Here is an 18,593-nt window from a genome sequence, read left to right on the forward strand (position 1 = left end):
AATAATACCATCTCTTTCCAATGACTCCTCAAGACATCCCCCCAGTAGCACCCTTGGTTTTAAGCACATTCACCCTTTCTGATGACCCATGCCTAACTCCTTGATATAATCCACCATAACTCTGCCAACTGAAGGAAGGAGGTATGTTTTGCTGCCAATCCTCTGGAGTCAAGAACATACATTACATTGATCAGAGTTCTGATGTGTTTCTGTGATGTTTTGCTTTACATTATTGTACTTACTATGTAAATTGTTGTCTTTGTTCTGCTTACTTCATTCTTCTTTAGTTCATACAAATCTTCCTATTCTTTTTTTTCATTCTGAACTAAAGGGGGGGGGAGAGAGAGAGAGAGAGAGAGAGAGAGAGAGAGAGAGAGAAAGAGAGAGAGAGAATTTCAACATAGAAAGGAGTGTGTACTTAATTGTGGATCTCTTTCCTACATAGCTTATTGGTTTAAACAATGTAATAAATATAACACTTTCAAAACCAAAGTCTATTTTCTGAGATTGGCTATAGTAGGTTATTCAAGATCTTAGAATTTGAATCTAGAAATCACCTTATAGATTATCTAGCTTGTCTAGCCTCCTTATTTTACAGAGGAAAAAAATGAGAGTGAGCAAGGTTAAGAGACTTTCCCAAGGTCACATAGGTAGTTAGTAGCAGAGCTATGATTTGGAGTTACAAAACATGTATTTTTCAAATTTAAAGCCAAAATTAAATCCAGATCCTTAACAGACAATATTTCTGCCACAGAATTTATTGGGATAGAATAAGTGAAGATGGAGCTCTCTGTGTAGGTTAGATTGGGTAAGTAGTACTTATACCTCTGGGACAAATTAGCATGAATACAGAGGGTTATGCAATATCATACCAGTGATTCATTAACATGTGAATAGTTATTTGATATTGCTAGTGATTATCATTATAAAAACACTGAATCATCATTTGTTTAAAACAGCTTATCCAAAACCATTCTGTGGGTATCATAATAAAGTCCAAAATAACTAAACTGATTTCCATTCTGTCTGCTTGAAAACTTTAAAAATCTTCCCCCAGTTTCTAGTACAGACTAAATAACTCTCTTCTTAATGATTGTTTTGTATATTTATAATTAATTGCATTATTAATCATAATTTACATTGTATTCATAAATATATTTATGTGTACATATAAATATATATATTTATATATGTCAAACTCTCAGTTGATTTCCCTCTTTCTATAGAGAGTACCACTAGTCCTTCCAGCCACCTTATACCACTCTACCTTATATCATTGTTGACTTCTCATTCTCCTTCACTCCAATATCCAGTAAGTTATCAAGTCAATTCTACCTTCATAGTATCTCTTGTTTCCATCACCTTCTCTCAATTCAAATGACCATCATCCTAGATTAGATCCTCATCATTTTTTGCCTGGACTACTGCAGGAGCCTCTTAAGTAGTCTCCTTTCTTCCAATCTCCCCCTCTCTACTCCTTGCTTCATTTTGCTGCCAAATTATAAGGCTAATCATGTCAGTGTCCTGTTCAAGAAGCTGTATTGGCAATCAAGATGGGCTTTTAGCACTTATTCAACCAAGTGCCCTTGAAGAGTTTGGCCTTTATTTCCTTGATTAAATTAGGTAACTAAGGTGGGGCCCATGAAGGGAGGTCTGACTAAATCTTGGCTCCCAAGTAGGCCCAAAACCCCTAGCTATTAGGTGCTAAGCCCTCAGGGTCTTAGGGGGAGGTACTAAGACCAGAGCAATAGTAAGAGTTTAAGTTCTGGTCTCTCCGATGACATTTGATGACCGCTAAAGAGTGCATAAAAAGAGAAGACAAAGCTATTTGCTTAGGGCTCTCACTCTTGGCGGTGTGCTGATGTTGAAACTCCAGGCAGCTGTAGTTAAGAGCCCTCCAGCTTGTAAACCCGGATGTTAGGACTTTGTTAAACTCTGGTAATTATGCACTGAGATTTGAATCAGACAAGGTCTGTCTGTTGATGTTTGTAATTTTTTTGTGTTTGCTCTGAAGTTCAGGGTGCAGGCTTTTTCCCCTGAACTAAGTGAATGATATTTGTATGCTGGATTAAAGTAAGATTGTTAACCCCTTAACGTGGCTTTCCTTAGTAAAGCAGATCAAAAGAACCTGGGCTTGCAGTGTTCTGTGAGCTGGTTGTTGTTGGTTTTACACCCCCACAGCAGCTGTTGCCAAATTGTTACAGCAGAAGCATAAGTACTCAAGAATTGAATATATATCTCTATTTGTGAAGTCCTTCATATTATAGCTCCAAACTGCTTTCCATCTGTATTACATATTGTTCTCTTTCATATACTCTACTCTGCTTCCTCATACTCCTTTCCAAGTCTTATCACCATGTCTTTACACAAATGACCCACAATCCTAGCATGCCCTCCCTCCTCACCTTATAATCTCTAGCCCCCCCTCAAAGTTCAAGTCAAGTGCCACCTCCTCAAGAACCTTCTGAATCCTCACAATTGCTTAGTACCTCCCTTATGAAAAAAAATATATTGGATTTATTTGCTTTTCATATGTAGTTTTGTGTGTGTGTGTGTGCGTGTGTGTGTGTGTCTGTGTCTGTGTGTGTGTGTGTGTGTGTGTGTGATGAGGGACTGTCCTCCACATATAGCACAAAGGTATCATTGTGTAGCTTGAAGGAAGACAGAGTAGACATGTCTAGCCTCTTTTCCCCCTACCCTTCTCCAATAGAGACTTTAATTCCTTTTAAGAGGAGGAAACAGTAAGTGGAGGGCAGAGGCTCAAAACTCTGCTATCCTAAGAGGGAGGGGATGCAGCGCTAGAATTAGATCTATCTGCTCCCTGAAATATTGTTAGTCTAGGGTGGGAGATTTTCAGTTTCAACCCAACTTCTGATTACTATTTCATTAATGGAAGGAAGCATGATTGACCCCTTTCCCAACAAATACCAGTTCCACAATGAACATACATAACACTTAGCCAGGAAATCTATTTATCCAAATTGGTATCAAAACAGAAGTCAGAGGAGACACACACACACACACACACACACACACACACACACATATACACACACACACACACACACACACACACACACACACACACATATATGTAAGAATATATACCAGACAATACAGAGTGAAGAAGCTCTCCTGTTGGGAAAAAAAGGTAACTCAGGTCAACCGAGAGAGAGAAAGAGTCCTAGATTTCACCCAAGGGGAAGTTCCCCCAAAGTCTCCTTTGGTGTGTAGCAAGCTGGTGAAAGGGACAAGACAAAGACTTCCAGCTCCTCTGAGTCCTCCCAGAGTCTTTTCTTTCAACAACCTAAAGTGTGGTTGGCCTCTTCCATATTCTCTCTTGAAGCTAGAAGCTTGAAGCTCCCAAAGTGATCACGGAGCCCAAAGAAGACTTAAAATTTGAAAAGAACTGAGGAGCTCTCCTCTCCTCCTCAAATATTTTTATATTTCTACATATTGTTTCCTGGGGACTGAGACTATTTCATTTTTTCTGTCTCCAGAGTCCAGGAAGAATTCCCTCCTCACCACCATAAATAAATAGAATCCAATGCAATCCAACAAGTATTAAGCACAACACTATGTTAATAGTTCTTTATGATTGAGGCTGAACCATAATTGTGCAAGAAAGCCCAAGAATCCTGTAGGTTAGACCATTAAAAATATGATTTTCTGCCCTATTTTTAAATATCTCTAGAGCATATTATATAATTTCCCAGTCACCTATTCTCAATCCATTTGGAAATTCTCATTTCTGAGCTAATTTTCTCTGACATTTCCTCTTTTTCAATCTAAAACATTGATGAAAAATTGAAACCCAAAGCCTTTTTTGCACTAATAATAATGGATCATTAAATTTACAAATTTAATTTTTCCATATAGTATATATATGCATATATATACATATCTATACACACACACACACACACACACACACACATATATATATATATATATTCCTCTGTCTCTATGGACCTATGAGCTCACTGAAGTGTGATGCTCCCTTCATGCTATATGTACCAGCACATTCATACCTACTTAGCATGCCTGACTTATCTAACATGTCTCCAATATCCTATACAACGGTCCTCCAAACATATTGAATGTTATTCTCTGTTTCCACCTGATATGAATACAATAGAGTGCATGGGTTAACCCTCACTCTTATTCCATGATTGATAAACCACTTTTCAGTCATACACCTCTATTGTAACATATTTTATATAACACTCGGTGTACAGTTCTTCATTGATAACATGCTAGAGCTTATTTATACCTATCATAAATCTTTCCATTTTCCTTGTTTAAATGACATTCTTAAGAGACTGTGGTATTCTAATGACCTGTGGTTATACAGCATTAACAGAAGAATATTCGTGTTTAAAAAAAAAAGATGATGCTTTGTTTCAGAGAGAGCCTCAGAGTCATTAAAAATATTGTCCTTTCACAAATGTAATTCAGTCTACTCTCTTCCTTCCGTTCAATTCTAAGGCCAGTCATTAGCTATCTTTCTATTCAAAGTACATGCAATGATTGACTGGATCTATGGGTTATCTATCCAGTGTCACATTGGAGTCTGGACACTAGGCATTCTATATTCATTGGCTTATTTCACTACATGGATATTTAAGTCAAAATCTTTGAATGATGACAGATACAACTTAAGAGATACTGCAGTGTTTTGGAACTTGATGCAAGTAGTACCTTGTCATCTGTAAATAGGTTTAGCTGGAGAACTTTATCAGTAAAGAAAAATTCTTCCATTTATACTCTGTACTGGATAGCTTCCTGACAGTGGTCAGAACATAGTTCTTCCTGTTTTAGGTCTTACTTGATATTAATCAGCAGAGAGCTTTTTTTGTTTGTTTGTTTTAAATTTTATTTTTAGTTTATGGAATAAAAAATCATTTCCATAACAGTGCAATTTAAAAAATGATTGCTCATGAAACTGTAAATCTACTATGCATGACTTGCTATTCCTTTCAAACATACAACAAAATCATCCTGTAAATTTCTTTTTTTTTTCTTTTTTTTCTTCTTCCCCCTTGCCCCTGCCCTAGAGATGGCTACCAAATAGATGTATGTGTAAAATTATTCTATACGTGCTTCTATTTATTTTCCCCGGATGCAGATTAGCATCTTTCTTCTTATGTCCTTTGTAGTTAATTCGGGTATTTATGATAGTCAAAATAATTTATTCACTCAAAAGTCATTCTTAAAACAATATTGCTGTTACAGTGTTCTCTTGGTTCTTCTCATTTCACTCTTCATTATTTCATGTTCTTTCTAAAATCATCATTTCTTATAGCACAGTAGTATTCATCATAATCATATACCACAACTTGTTCAGCCATTCCTCAATTGATGGGCATCCCTGCAATTCCCAGTTCTTTGCCACCTCAAAGAGAGCTGCTATAAACATTTTAGAACATATAGGTTCTTTTCCTTTTTCCCTAATCATCTTTGGAAACAGATCCGGTAGTGGTATTGTTGGGTCAAAGGGTATAGGTAGTTTAATAACTCTTTGGACATAATTCCAGATTTCTCTCCAAAATGGTCAGATCATTTTACAGTTCCACCAACAATGAATTAGTGTGCAATTTTTCTACATCCTCTCGAACATTTGTCACTTTCCCCTTCTATCATTTTAGCCAATCTGGTAAGTGTAAAATGATAGCTCAAGGTTGTTTCAGTCTTCATTTCTCTGATCAATAATGATTTAGAGCATTTTTATATGACTACAAATTGTTTAGATTTCTTTAATGGAAAAGTGCCTGTTTATATTTTTTGACCATTTATCAATTGGGGAATGACTTCTATTCTTACAGATTTGATAATTCTTTATAAATTTTAGATATGAGACTTTTATCTGATAAACTGTCTATAATTTTTTCTAATTTTCTGCTTTCCTTCTATTCTTGGCTATATTTGTTTTATTTGTACAAAACCTTTTTAATTTAATGTAATTGAAATTATCCATTTTGCACCAAATTTTGCTTTCTGTCTTTATTCACAAATTGTTCATCTCTCTGTAAGTCTGATAAGTAATATGTTCCATGTTCTTCTCATTTTCTTGTAAAACCTCTCTTTATATCTAGGTCATGTATCCATTTTGAGCTTATCTTAGTAAGTGGTGTGAGATATTGGTCCATGCCCAATTTCTGCCATACTGCTTTCCGGTTTTCCCAACAATTTTGTTTTACCAAATAATAAATTTTTATCCCAAAATCTTGTCTTTATACTTGTCAAATACAAGGTTTTTGTGTTTATTTGCTGCTGTAAATTGTATGTCTATCTTATTTCATTGATCTACATATCTATTTCTTAGCTAATACCAGATAGTTTTGATAATTACTGCCTTATAATACAGTTTAAGATCTGGTACTGTTAATCTTCCTGCCTTTATACTTTTCATTATTTCAGAGAGCTTTTGAATAGTACTATCTGTGTTTTTATCTTTTGTATGATTTTAGCATATGCATAGGAAATGACTTTAGGAATTAAAACCTTTAACGTATTTTCTCACCATTAATTCTGTTCTATGAGATAATACTATTAATTTTCTACCACTCCTCTTCATTAGCTTTTACCTATTTGTTTATATTCTAAAACCATTTTGTTCTTCATTGCTATATCTCTGTACTTAACACAATCAAGTGCTTGCAGTTGCCAAGTATAGGCAATTACCTAATCTCTTTTTGACTCCTCATTTGTTTACATTAGTTATATTTTATCCTTAAGAAGTTATTATTATTATTATTATTATTATCTATATCATATGTGTATTTTTTTCTATTTCCTGGGGCGGGGGGGGGGGGGACCCAGGGTGCATCAGTAGCTTATTTGAATGGTTCAGGCTGGAGATATTTTAATTGCTTGCCATTATCTTCTCACTTTTATTTTCTAATATAGCATTGATTTTGATCTTTGCTCTAACAACCCCTTTGTTTGCCTCCATACAACATATATAGGTGATGCAGCATATTCAAAAATGCCTCACACATTTTAAGCTAGTTGATTTAAGATATGTGTGTTGTCAGTTTTAATTTGTGTAATTTCCTATGTTCAGTGCCCCCCCCAACTCTCTTCTTTTAAACTAATGTAATGAAGTGATATAGATATAAGGCTTCTTTATAGGCTACATGTTTTTGGTTTCTTTTATTTTTCAATTTTGAGCCATATTTCTCATATACTTTCTTAGTCATCCTTTGAATTGAAACTCAATGAATAAAAGTATATGTTGATTCAAACTAGGTAGAAGACCTAACTCAAGGAGGCAAAATATGATTTCCTAATTATCACCATAATATGAAAAACATATTCTATGATTGGACTATGGTTCTGGGTGGATGTACCTAATTTTGAAAGAAACAGGATGCTAAAAGGGGAGTGTGGTAGCATTCTATATTGAGAGGGTATACTCATATGAGAAAATCTAGGAACAAGATTGAGGAAACACGATGGAGAATATTTGGGTGAAAGTCAATGGACGAACAAACAGAAGTTATTTTGTTTTTGAAGTATCATATTACTGTTATACTATCAAATTATACTACAGACCTCATGGACAGAAAAAGGAAATAGATGAGGCATTTGAGAAACAGATCACAAGCCTGGCACACAGTCTTGTTGACTGATTATATAGAAGTGATGGAGGACTTTAATTATCTGGACATTTAATTGGATTTCTTTCTGCCAAAAGCAGAGAAGCTATTAAATTCTTGCCTTGCCTTAGAGATAATTTCAATCTTACATGGACAGAGGAACCAAAAGAGAAATTTCTTTGTTGGATTTGATTCTCGTTAACTGAGAAAATCTAGTTGCTAGAGTAGAAATGATAGAAAACCAGAGGGAAAAGTGATTATTAAAAAAGTGATTGTAAAAGAATTTTTTTTACTCTTTGGAATATTGTATTCCAAGATATTCTCTCATTTTGAGGGGAAATTTTAAGGTCTTATGTGATCCAGGCTCTTAAGTTCCTTAGTATTTCAACCACTGCCTTCTCTCCTGTTCACATGATGCTGAACAAAACTAGAGAAAATAATGGAATTGTATTGACTGTGCCTCCTACAGATTTATGTTATATAATTAGAGATGGGCAGGCAATACTTTTATATTTCCCTAACTGACTCACTACAACAGTTTTTTTAAACTTTTTCAACCCTCCTTTAACCTTCCATGATTCTCCCTCCCCCCAACTCTCTTAGCTGAGAACTTTGCTTCATTGAGACAATTCACCAAGAGCTCCCTCTTCTCTCCTCCTTATCTCCCATCACTCAGATGTCTTCCTCTGCTTTACCTTTCTTCGCCATGATCTCATATGAAAGGGAGGTCCTGCTCCTTGCCAAGGCTAATCTCTCTACATGCACAAGTGATTCTAATCTAGCCCATTTTCTCTATCAGATTTTCCCCTTCTATCACCCCCTCTCACCAGATTTCAATCTTTTCCTATCTATTGGCTGCAGCCCTGATTCCTTCTCTCTCATTCTCAGAAAAACCTTACTTCATCCACCCATCCCCACTATATATCATGCCACACTACTGTTCTTTTTTATGACTAAATTCTTTGAGAAGACCATCTACAATTGGTGTCTTTAGTTCCTTTTTCTCACTCTCTTCTTAATTTTTTGCTTTCTGGCCTTTGATACCATTATTCAACTGAAACTCTTTCTTCACAATTACCAATGTTCCCCTAATTGCCAAATTCAATGGCCTTTCCAGTCTACATCTTCCTTAACTTCTCTTCAGCCTTTGATATTATCACCTTCTTCTTTTTGATATTTTCTTCTCTCTTTGTTCTCCTAATACCTGTCTGACAGTTCCTTCTCAATCTTCTTTGCTGGATTTTCATCCAGACCATATATACCCATAACCATGAGTATCCCCTATGGCTCTGACCTAAGCTTTCTTCTCTCCTCCCTTTATAATGTTTCACTTGGTGATCTCATTAGCTCCCATGGATTCATCTATCACCTCTATGCAGAAGATTCTCAGATCTACTTGTCTAGCCCTAAACTCTCTGCTGACCTTCATTCTCATATCTCCAAGTATCTACTAGAACTGTTTAACTGGATGTCCTATAGACATCTTAAACTCAACATGCCAAAATTGAACTCAGTATCTTAACCAAAACAATGTCTACTCTTCCTAAGTTCCCTATTATTTTTAAATGTACCACTGTCTTCCCAGTCACCCAGGCTCAAAAACTAGGTTTTATCCTCAACTTCTCTCTTTTTCTCGCTGCCCATATCCAATGTGTATGTAAATCATATTGATTCTACCTTCATAACATCTCTTATCTATGCCACCTTCTCTCTTCTTACACTGCCACCATCTTGGTTCCAGACTTTCATAACCTCATTCCTGGACCTTTGCAGCAGCTTACTGGTTGGTGTCCCTACCTCAAGTCTCTACCCTCTACAGTCTGTTCTCTACTCAGCTGTCAAATTTATCTTCCTAAAGCACATATCTCTCCGTGTCATCGCAATCCCCATTCAATAAATGCCATTGCGGGGTGGGGGGGCAGAACCTAGATGGCAGCTGAAAAGCAGGGACTTGCTTAAGCTCTCCCCCAAATCCCTCCAAACACCTATAAAAAATGACTTTAAACAAATTCTAGAGCTACAGAACCCACGAAATAGCAAAGGGAAACAGATCTCCAGCCAAGGAGAGCCTGGATGGTCGAGCGGAGCGCAGCCCAGTGTGGGCCAAGCCAGGACAGACCAGACCAGGAGTCAGCTGGCAGAACAGGCCCTAGGGCCATGAATCATTGCACTGTGGTAGTTACCAGACTTCTCAACCCACAAACGCCAAAGAGCAGGTTAGTGGGAAACTGCGGGATCAAGTTGAGACTGCTCCAGCCACCAGCCCTGGGAGTGGCGGAGGTGGTGCAGCGGTGGTGGTGGCAGCAGCAGGAAGCTCCTGAGGCTGCTTCCAGAGCTCCAGCATCAGCTGCTTCCCAAGTACCTGGTTTACACAGTGGGAGGAATCTAGCAGCAGATCAGAGCGGGAGTGCAAGGAGAGCTTTGTAGGCACAAAGGAAGTTTCTCTTGCTGTGCCCTGCTTGGATCTAGACTGCTGTCCTGGTTGGTGGTTCTTGGGGGAAAAGGAGTGCTGCTGTGACAGAGCCTGTTGTGATGGTGGAGTAGACGTAGCTCTGAAAACAGCAGCACTGGCCCTAAAGCTTGGGACAAAGTACTCTCTACTCTACAAGCAGTCAAACCCTGACAAAAAGGGTCAAGTAGTTGGCTGGGAACATGAACAGGCAGCAAAAATGAACTCAGACTCAAACTCTAGATTCCTTTTTTGGTGACAAAGAAGATCAAAACGTACAGTCAGAAGAAGTCAACAAAGTCAAAGAGCCTACATCAAAAGCCTCCAAGAAAAATATTAATTGGCATCAGGTCATGGAAGAATTCAAAAAGGATTTGGAAAAGCCAAGTAAGAGAAGTAGAGGAAAAATTGGGAAGAGAAATGAGACAGATGCAAGAAACCCATGAAAAACAAGTCAATGACTTGCTAAAGGAGACCCAAAAAAAATACTGAAGAAAATAACACCTTAAAGAATAGACTAACCCAAATGTTAAAAGAGCTCCAAAAAGCCAATGAGGAGAAGAATGCCTTGAAAGGCAGAATTAGCCAAATGGAAAAGGAGATCCAAAAGACCACTGAAGAAAATACCACTTTAAAAATCAGATTGGGTCAAGTGGAAGCTAGTGACTTTATGAAAAATCAAGATATTATAAAACAGAACCAAAGGAATGAAGAAATGGAAGACTGTGAAATATCTCATTGGAAAAACCACTGACCTGGAGAATAGATCCAGGAGAGATAATTTAAAAATTATTGGACCACCTGAAAGCCATGATCAAAAAAGGAGCCTAGACATCATCTTTCAAGAAATTATCAAGGAGAACTGCCATGATAGTCTAGAGCCAGAGGGTAAAATAGAAATTGAAAGAATCCATGATTGCCTCTTGAAAAAGATCCCAAAAAGAAAACTCCTAGGAATATCATAGCCAAATTCCAGAGTTTCCAGGTCAAGGAGGAAATAGTGCAAACAGCCAGAAAGAAACAATTTGAATGTTATGGAAACACAATCAGAATAACACAAGATCTAGCAGCTTCTACCTTAAGGGGTAGAAGGGCTTGGAATATGATATTCAGGAGGTCAAAGGAGCTAGGAGTAAAACCAAGAATCACCTACCAGCAAAATTGAGTATGATGCTCCAAGGCAAAATATTGACTTTCAATAAAATAGAGGACTTTCAAGCTTTCTCAATGAAAAGACCAGAGCTGAATAGAAAATTTGACTTTCAAATGCAAGAATCAAGAGAAGCATGAAAAGGTAAACAAAAAAGAGAATTCAATAAATGCCATTGGTTCCTTATTACCTCAAAAATCAAATACAAATCCTCTGTTTGGTTTTTAAAGCCCTTCACAACCTAACCCCTTGCTACCTTTCCAGTCTTCTGGCCCCTTATTCCCATCTACTATGCAATACAGTGACAATGGCCCCTTTGCTGTTCCTCAAATACTCTATCCTAATTCTGTGCATTTTCACTGGCTGTCCCCTATGCCTAGAACTCTTCCTCCTCTTGTCCAACTTCTAGCTTCTTTGACTTCCTTCAAGCCTCATAATATCCCACAGTCATCAAGATTTCTTTCCCATTCTTCCTTAATGCAAGTGCCTTCCTTCTGAAATCATCTTCAGTTTATCCTGTATATATCATTTGTTGATAGCTGTTTGTTTGTTGTCCTTCTCCCTATTAAATTAAGAACCTCTTAGGGTCAAGGACTATTTTTGCATTTCTTGACATAAAAAGTGCTCAATAAATGCTTGCTCACTTGATTCTTTCTGGATATTTATAGTAATTTTTCTTTTATATAATGGCTCTGGATTTTGGCTATAACATTTTGAAATGTTTACTTTTAGGGTTCCTTTCAGGAATAAATTAGTGGATTCTCCTATCTTTGTCCTTTGGTTCTAATAGATCAAACATAGGGTCTCAGGCTTTTAAAAATTATGATTTTCATGAAAGTCCAACAGTTCTTAAATGGTCTCTCTTTGACCTATTTTCTAGGTCTTTTTATACTGGATATCCTATATTTTCTTCCATTTTTTTCAACCTTTTGATTTTGTTTTAATATTTCTTGCTGTCTCATGTAGTTACTAATTTATATTTGTTTCATTGTAGTTTTCAGAGAGTCCATTTCTTGAGTAAGGTTTACAGCTTTCTCTTCTAAGCTACTCATTTTCCTTCCTTTTTCCCCCCTTAAAAGCTTTTATTACATTTTTCCAAGGTAGTCATGTAATCCTTGGGGAAAAATTCACTTTTTTCCTTTGAGTCTGTGCTGTACAATTGTTATGGAGTAAGAGTTGTAATATTTATTTTTTTATCCCAGACCTATACTTTCTTTTTTTTTTTTTACTCATCTCTCTAGATTTATTTCCTGAATTCGAGCCTTGGGCCAGGGCCAGGAACAGTCCTCTACTTCACTTTTTCGTGCGGTGTGTAGCCCTGCTTGATCTCTCCCTGGATCATCTGGCTTCTTGCGTTGATCTCTACCTCTCAGGATATGAGCCCCTATATCTTTGAGGTTTAGAATCCTGTATGTTCAGGACCCTCTCCTTTATCTCAGGATAAAGTGTAGGGACTTCAGACTCTTTGGACCTGGGTTATTCCTGTCTGAGCATTGTGGAGCCATGCTGGCAATCTGCCTGCTGCTGCTCAGCAGAACTTCCAAGGTACCCTGGAACTTAATGATCACCCTGTGGTCCCAGGGCATAGCACAATTCCTGGAATATTGTGAGCTCTTAATAAATGCTTGTTGTTTGATTGAATGAGTGACTGATTCTCAGGGCAGCCCTTTGCTCTTGCTCTCTCCTGCCTTGGGACACAGAACAGTCTCGCTAGACCCTGGGCTCTGACGTTAATTCACTGGAGGCGTTACTATTGCCTTAGGGCTGCTAGCTGTCTTTTTGTGAAATTCTGGTATGGAAGAAGTCATTTACTGTAAGTTTTCACTAAATTTCTTGATCATTAGGTATCTGGGAGCTATGTAATTTGTCTCCCACTGAGCAGTCAACTTGTCTAGAAGTCCCCAACTTAGATTTTAAAAAAGAAATTTTAAAAAGAAATGTACAGAACAAAAAAGCAATGCCAAGTAATGAAAGCAAAATATAAGTGCATATCATAATCCTATACAAATAGTGTTAGAAACGCTAAGGTTCAAAATGAGCTGAGGCTGGCAAAAGAACCTAAGGTCACAAAAAAGGATTTGTTGTTTTTTAGCTCTATTGGGGAAAAGGAGAACCAAAAAAGATAGAGAACCCCTTCTTGGGAGAGAAGAGACAATAACTGACATGAGGAGTCAATATTTTTCTTTTCTTTTGACTTCTACTTTCTCTACCAATAATGACCTTTGCACTGGAAATGAAAAAAAAAACCAATTAGTAACAGGGATTTGATAACCAAGATAAAGAAGATTAAAATAAGAGAGCACCTAGCTTTCTTGGATGAATTCAAGTCATCTAACACAGATGAACTATATCCTCAGGTACTAAAAGAAGTGGCAGATATAATTTTGAAGCCACTTGCAGAGATTTTTTTAAGATCCTGGAAAGCAAGAGAGGTAGCACAAGATGAGGGAAGGACAAAAGTCTTGATTTTAAGAAGAAAAGGAAGATGAGACTATGCAAACTATTTGCTTCAGATGGTGACTTTGATAGCTGGGGATATTCAAGAACAGATAATTAAAGAGATGATTAAATTAAATTAAAGGGCAAACATCTAGATAGGGAAGCACTCCTGAGCTGGTCCAACTTGACTTATCTCCTTTGTTGACAGGATTACTAAACTAGTAAATGAGGAGACTGTTGCAGATAGAGTTTATCCAGATTTTAGCAAACTTTTTGTTAAATTACTTCATGAAAGTGGAAAAGAGAGATATTGATTAGACAATAATAAAACCAGATGGATTAAGAAGTGTTTGGATGGCCAGATTCAGAATCGTTTTTAATGGTTCAAATGCCAGCATAGCAGAAGACATGCCCTGGGGGCCTGTGCTATTAAACATTTTTATTAATGACTTGCATGAAGGCATAGATGGCATGTGCATCAAATTTGTAGATGCAAAATCTGGAAGAGCCTGAGGAGTGGTCAAACTGATAGGAGGATGTCTTTTATAAATGCTGATCATAAGTATAATATACATTACAAGTTACTAAAATGCTATATATTTCTTTAGAAACTGAAATTTCCTAATCTCTTTACAAATGGACGAAACTTAGTTTTTTTTTAAATTTCATCTCATTATTGTATCATACCACCTGTCCCCTTGTTTCCCCACTAAGAATAATATTTAATTTTTCAGTGACATAAAAGTATTAATCTTCTCCCTTCATGGGGATGTCATTCTAAGACTGTTTTTCAACTTCTTCCTATAATGTAAGCTTCTTCAATAAAGGGATTATTTCATTCTTTGAATTTGTATCTCCAACACCAAGTACGATGCCAGGGAGTTTGATTAATTTCTGTAAGCAATATTATACCTAGTTCTTTTAGTACTATGTCTCACTGAATATAGAAAGGGGAGGATCTTTCCATTCTTCTTAGATTTTAACCTAGAGATGTATGTACCAAATTCTGAATGCTTATGTAGCGCAGCAAAATCTCTACATGGGTGAATTGAGGAAATGGCAAGGGCATTCTAGAAAATAAGGGAGTGTTGTGGGGTTTTTTTTGTTTTGGTTTGGTGTTTCCTTAGTCCCTATTCAACCTTCCTCCACAAAGCATTGCTTGGCCACTCTTCTTTTTATTACTATATAGACAGGTTAACTCATATATTCTCTTTATAGACAGGTTAACCCTTGTACACTCTTTTGCTGCTTCACAATGTTGGACCTGAACATAAGAAAGACAATTATTTTCCTTTTTTATTAAGTTTATCTTCCATATCTGAGTAGCTCAACTGTGTATGAAAAGACCAGTAATACTTGAATTTGTCCCAATGTACAAGCAGTACCTTTGTTCTCAGCTGTTTATCTGCATAAGATGAATATGGCAAGTGTACCTGATTGGTCCTCATAAGCACAGGTACTGTCCCTCACTGAGGACAACCACCTCTAATCCAGGTAGAATTGTCCATCAAGAGAGATCAGGCCTTTCCCACCTCCTGCCTGGAGGTGATGAACATCAGAATTCAGGCTCTGAGGAAGTCAAGACAAGGGGCTTCTGCCAGTCCTAGCCTGAGGGTCATGACTCTTGCTGAAAAGAGCACTATAACACCAAGCTGAGCCAGAAGCTGGAAGTAGTGATGACTATAGCTGCCTAGCAAAAAGTGAACCCAGGAAATCTAGTACATCACTCTATCCAGCAAAAACACATCCTGTGAAGAGGCCAGCCACAGAGTGATGAGCTGCCTAGCTCAGTCTAGCAACAACTGTCCAATGGTAGATATACCTACCCAGTCCAGTCCAGCAGTAGTCAAGTGACCTGTTTGACCTTGCAGGAGCCATGGCCCAAAACTAAGCATCCTGCCCAGGCAAGCGAAGTAGCAGCAGAACCCAGTGAGGAGCCAGCTCCACGCACAGTGATGTGCTTGACCTAGCCTAACAGTATATTGACCTGTCCAGCTAAGATGTTATGCCCTTTGAATTAGTGAAAAGAAATACAAGGGAAGTTGGCCTAGGCATACCATATCAAAAACTGTTTTATAAAGCGGCAATCATCAAAACTACTTGGTACTGGCTAAGAAATAGAGTGGTTGATCAGTGGAACAGGTTAGGTACACAAGACACAGTAGTCAATGATTATAGTAATATACCATTTGATAAATCCAAAAGACTCCAGCTTCTGGAATAAGAACTTACTATTTGACAAAAACTGCTGGGAAAATTGGAAAATAGTATGGCAGAAACTAGGCATAGACCAACAATCTTACACCATGTACCAAGATAAGGTCAAAATGGGTACATGATTTAGATATAAAGGGTGAGACAATAAGCAAATTAGGAGAGCAAGGAATAGTTTACCTGTCAGACCTGTGGAGAAAGGAAGAATTTATGACCAAACAAGAGATAGAGAACATTAAGAAATGCAAAATGGATCACTTTGATTACATTAAACTTAAAAGTTTTTGCATAAACAAAACCAATGCAACCAAGATTAGAAAGGAAACAGAAAGCTGGGGAACAATTTTTCCAGTCAGAGTCTCTGATAAAGGCCTCATTTTTAAAATATATAGAGAACTGAGTCAAATTTGTAAGAATACAAGTCACCGTCCAATTGTTAAATGGTCAAAGGATATGAAGAAGCAATTTTCAGAGGAAGAAATTAAAGCTATCTATAGTCAAATAAAAAAAATGCTCTAAATCACTATTGATTAGAAAAATGTAGACATTCTGAGATGCCACATCACACCTATCAGGTGGGCTAACATGATAAAATAGGAAAATTATAAATGTTGGAGAAGATGTGGGAAAATTGAAACACTAATGGAGTTATGAATGGATCCAGCCATTCTGAAGAGCAATTTGAAACCATGCCCAAAGGGCTATAAAATTGTGCATACACTTTGATCCAGCAATACCACTACTAGGTCTGTACCCCAAAGAGATCATAAAAAGGGGAAAAGGACCCTCACGTGCAAAAATATTTATAGCAGCTCTTTTTGTGGTGGCCAAGAATTGGAAATTGAGGGGATGCCCATCAATTGGGCAAATGAATGTAATGGAATACTATTGTTCCATAAGAAATGATGAACAGGCAGATTTCAGAAAAACCTGGAAAGACTTGCAGGAACTGATGCTGTATGAAGTGAGCAAAACCAGGAAAACATTGTACCCAGTAACAGCAACATTATGCAATGAGCAACTTTGATAGACTTAGCTCTTCTCAGCAATGCAATCATCTAAAATAATTCCAAGACTCATGATGGAAAATGCTATTCACATCCAGAGAAAGAAATGTGAAGTCTGAATGCAGATTGAAGCATGCTGTTTTCTCTCTCTTTTTTTGTTTTTTCTTTCTCATTGTGTTTCCCTTTTGTTCTGATTCTTCTTTTACAACATGAGTAATGTGGAAATATGTTTAATATGATTGTAATGGATAGCCTATATCAGATTGCATGCTGTCTTAAAGAGGGGAAAGGGGAGGGAGGGAGAAAATTTTAGAACTCAAAATCTTATAAAAGTGAATGTTGAAAACTAAAAATAAATATTTTTTAAAAAAAATGAAAAGGGTGAATTCACCACCAATGAAGAGGAAATTAAAACAATAATTAGAAGGAAAAAAAAGATATTGAGCTCTTTAAGGAGCTAGCCCAATTAAGCAAAGAGACAGCTCACCCATAACCACTGCCATAACCTGAAGTGAACTTTATGAGGGCATTCCAGAGGGGAAAAAGCATGGAGTCCTGCAATTCTGGAGATCTGAGTTGAATCGACCCTGTGTATTCCCTAGAAGTATGCCTCACTACCATTGTGATGCAAATGTGTACCCATTATTTCCCCTATGAAGTCTGTCTACGTTTGTAGAAAAATGTTCCCCAGGTTTGGTTTTGTCCGGGGGGTGAAGGAGGGGCGGAATACTTTGTAACCCCTTCTCTCCTCACTTACCATTTGAGTAAATGCCTTTTCTAAGAATAGAGTCCATGGGCTGATTGTTAAAGAGAAGCACAGTGGTAGGGGCTAATAAGCCTACAGTGTTAAGGAGAATGGCCAACCACAGGCTTAACCCTGAGAGTAGTAGCAAGTACTTTAGGGAGATCCAGTCTACCAAGGTCAATGTGTATTGTAAGCATAGAGAGGCACTAAATTTATAATAAAGTTTTACTGTACTTCCTTGTTGACTGAATCAAATTGATTTAGGTTTTCATAAATGAATGAGATGATAAATGAAGGTTATTTAATAATAGATAACATTTATATAGTGATCTAAGGTTTTTCAGTGCTTTACATACAAAGTAAGTCAGAAATCTTAGTGCAGTTTTAAGCTTTAATAGAATAAAACTGCACTAAGACTTTACTCATTTTATCCTCATAACAACCCTAAGTACCATTGTTATCCCCATTTTCCTGATGAGGAAACTGATGCTGAAACTGGCTATGTGACTTACCCAAGATCACACAGCTAGTGTCTGAGCTGGTATTTGAATTCAGTTCTTCCTCATTCTTCCATTTCACTTTTTGTATCAATGTCTTTATCTCCAGTGCTTATTGATATAATAATTACAACAGGGAATGACTCACATTTTTCATGCACTCCATCTTTATCCTATTTCTGTGTTTTCCCCCAGGTGATATATTCCTTATGCTTGATTGTCAGGTACATATTGATGATATCCAGATGATCTCTGGGTTATTTTAATCTTTCCAGTCCAGCTTTCCATTTCATCATTATTTATGCAACATTCAGGTTTTGAGAGAATCATTTCATTAGCAATAATTTCATCAGCATTTCCTATGTTCCAAGCCTTGTACCAAGCTGTAAGGATAAAAAGAAATGCAAAGAAAAAAGTCCTTTCTCTCCAAGAGCTAGCAGTTTAATGGGGGAGACAATATATAAACTACTACGTACAAACAAGCTATAGGC

The 18,593-nt window shown here is 37.1% G+C and overlaps 1 protein-coding gene across 3 annotated transcripts in view; it reads left to right on the plus strand.

Moving 5' to 3' along the window:
- The window catches only part of DNM3 (dynamin 3), a 638,732-nt gene that overhangs the window by 543,707 nt on the left and 76,432 nt on the right, over positions 1–18,593 (plus strand). The gene's annotated exons all lie outside the window — the stretch shown is intronic.

This window comes from Trichosurus vulpecula, chromosome 4, assembly GCF_011100635.1.
Source record: "Trichosurus vulpecula isolate mTriVul1 chromosome 4, mTriVul1.pri, whole genome shotgun sequence".
NCBI lineage: Eukaryota > Metazoa > Chordata > Mammalia > Diprotodontia > Phalangeridae > Trichosurus > Trichosurus vulpecula.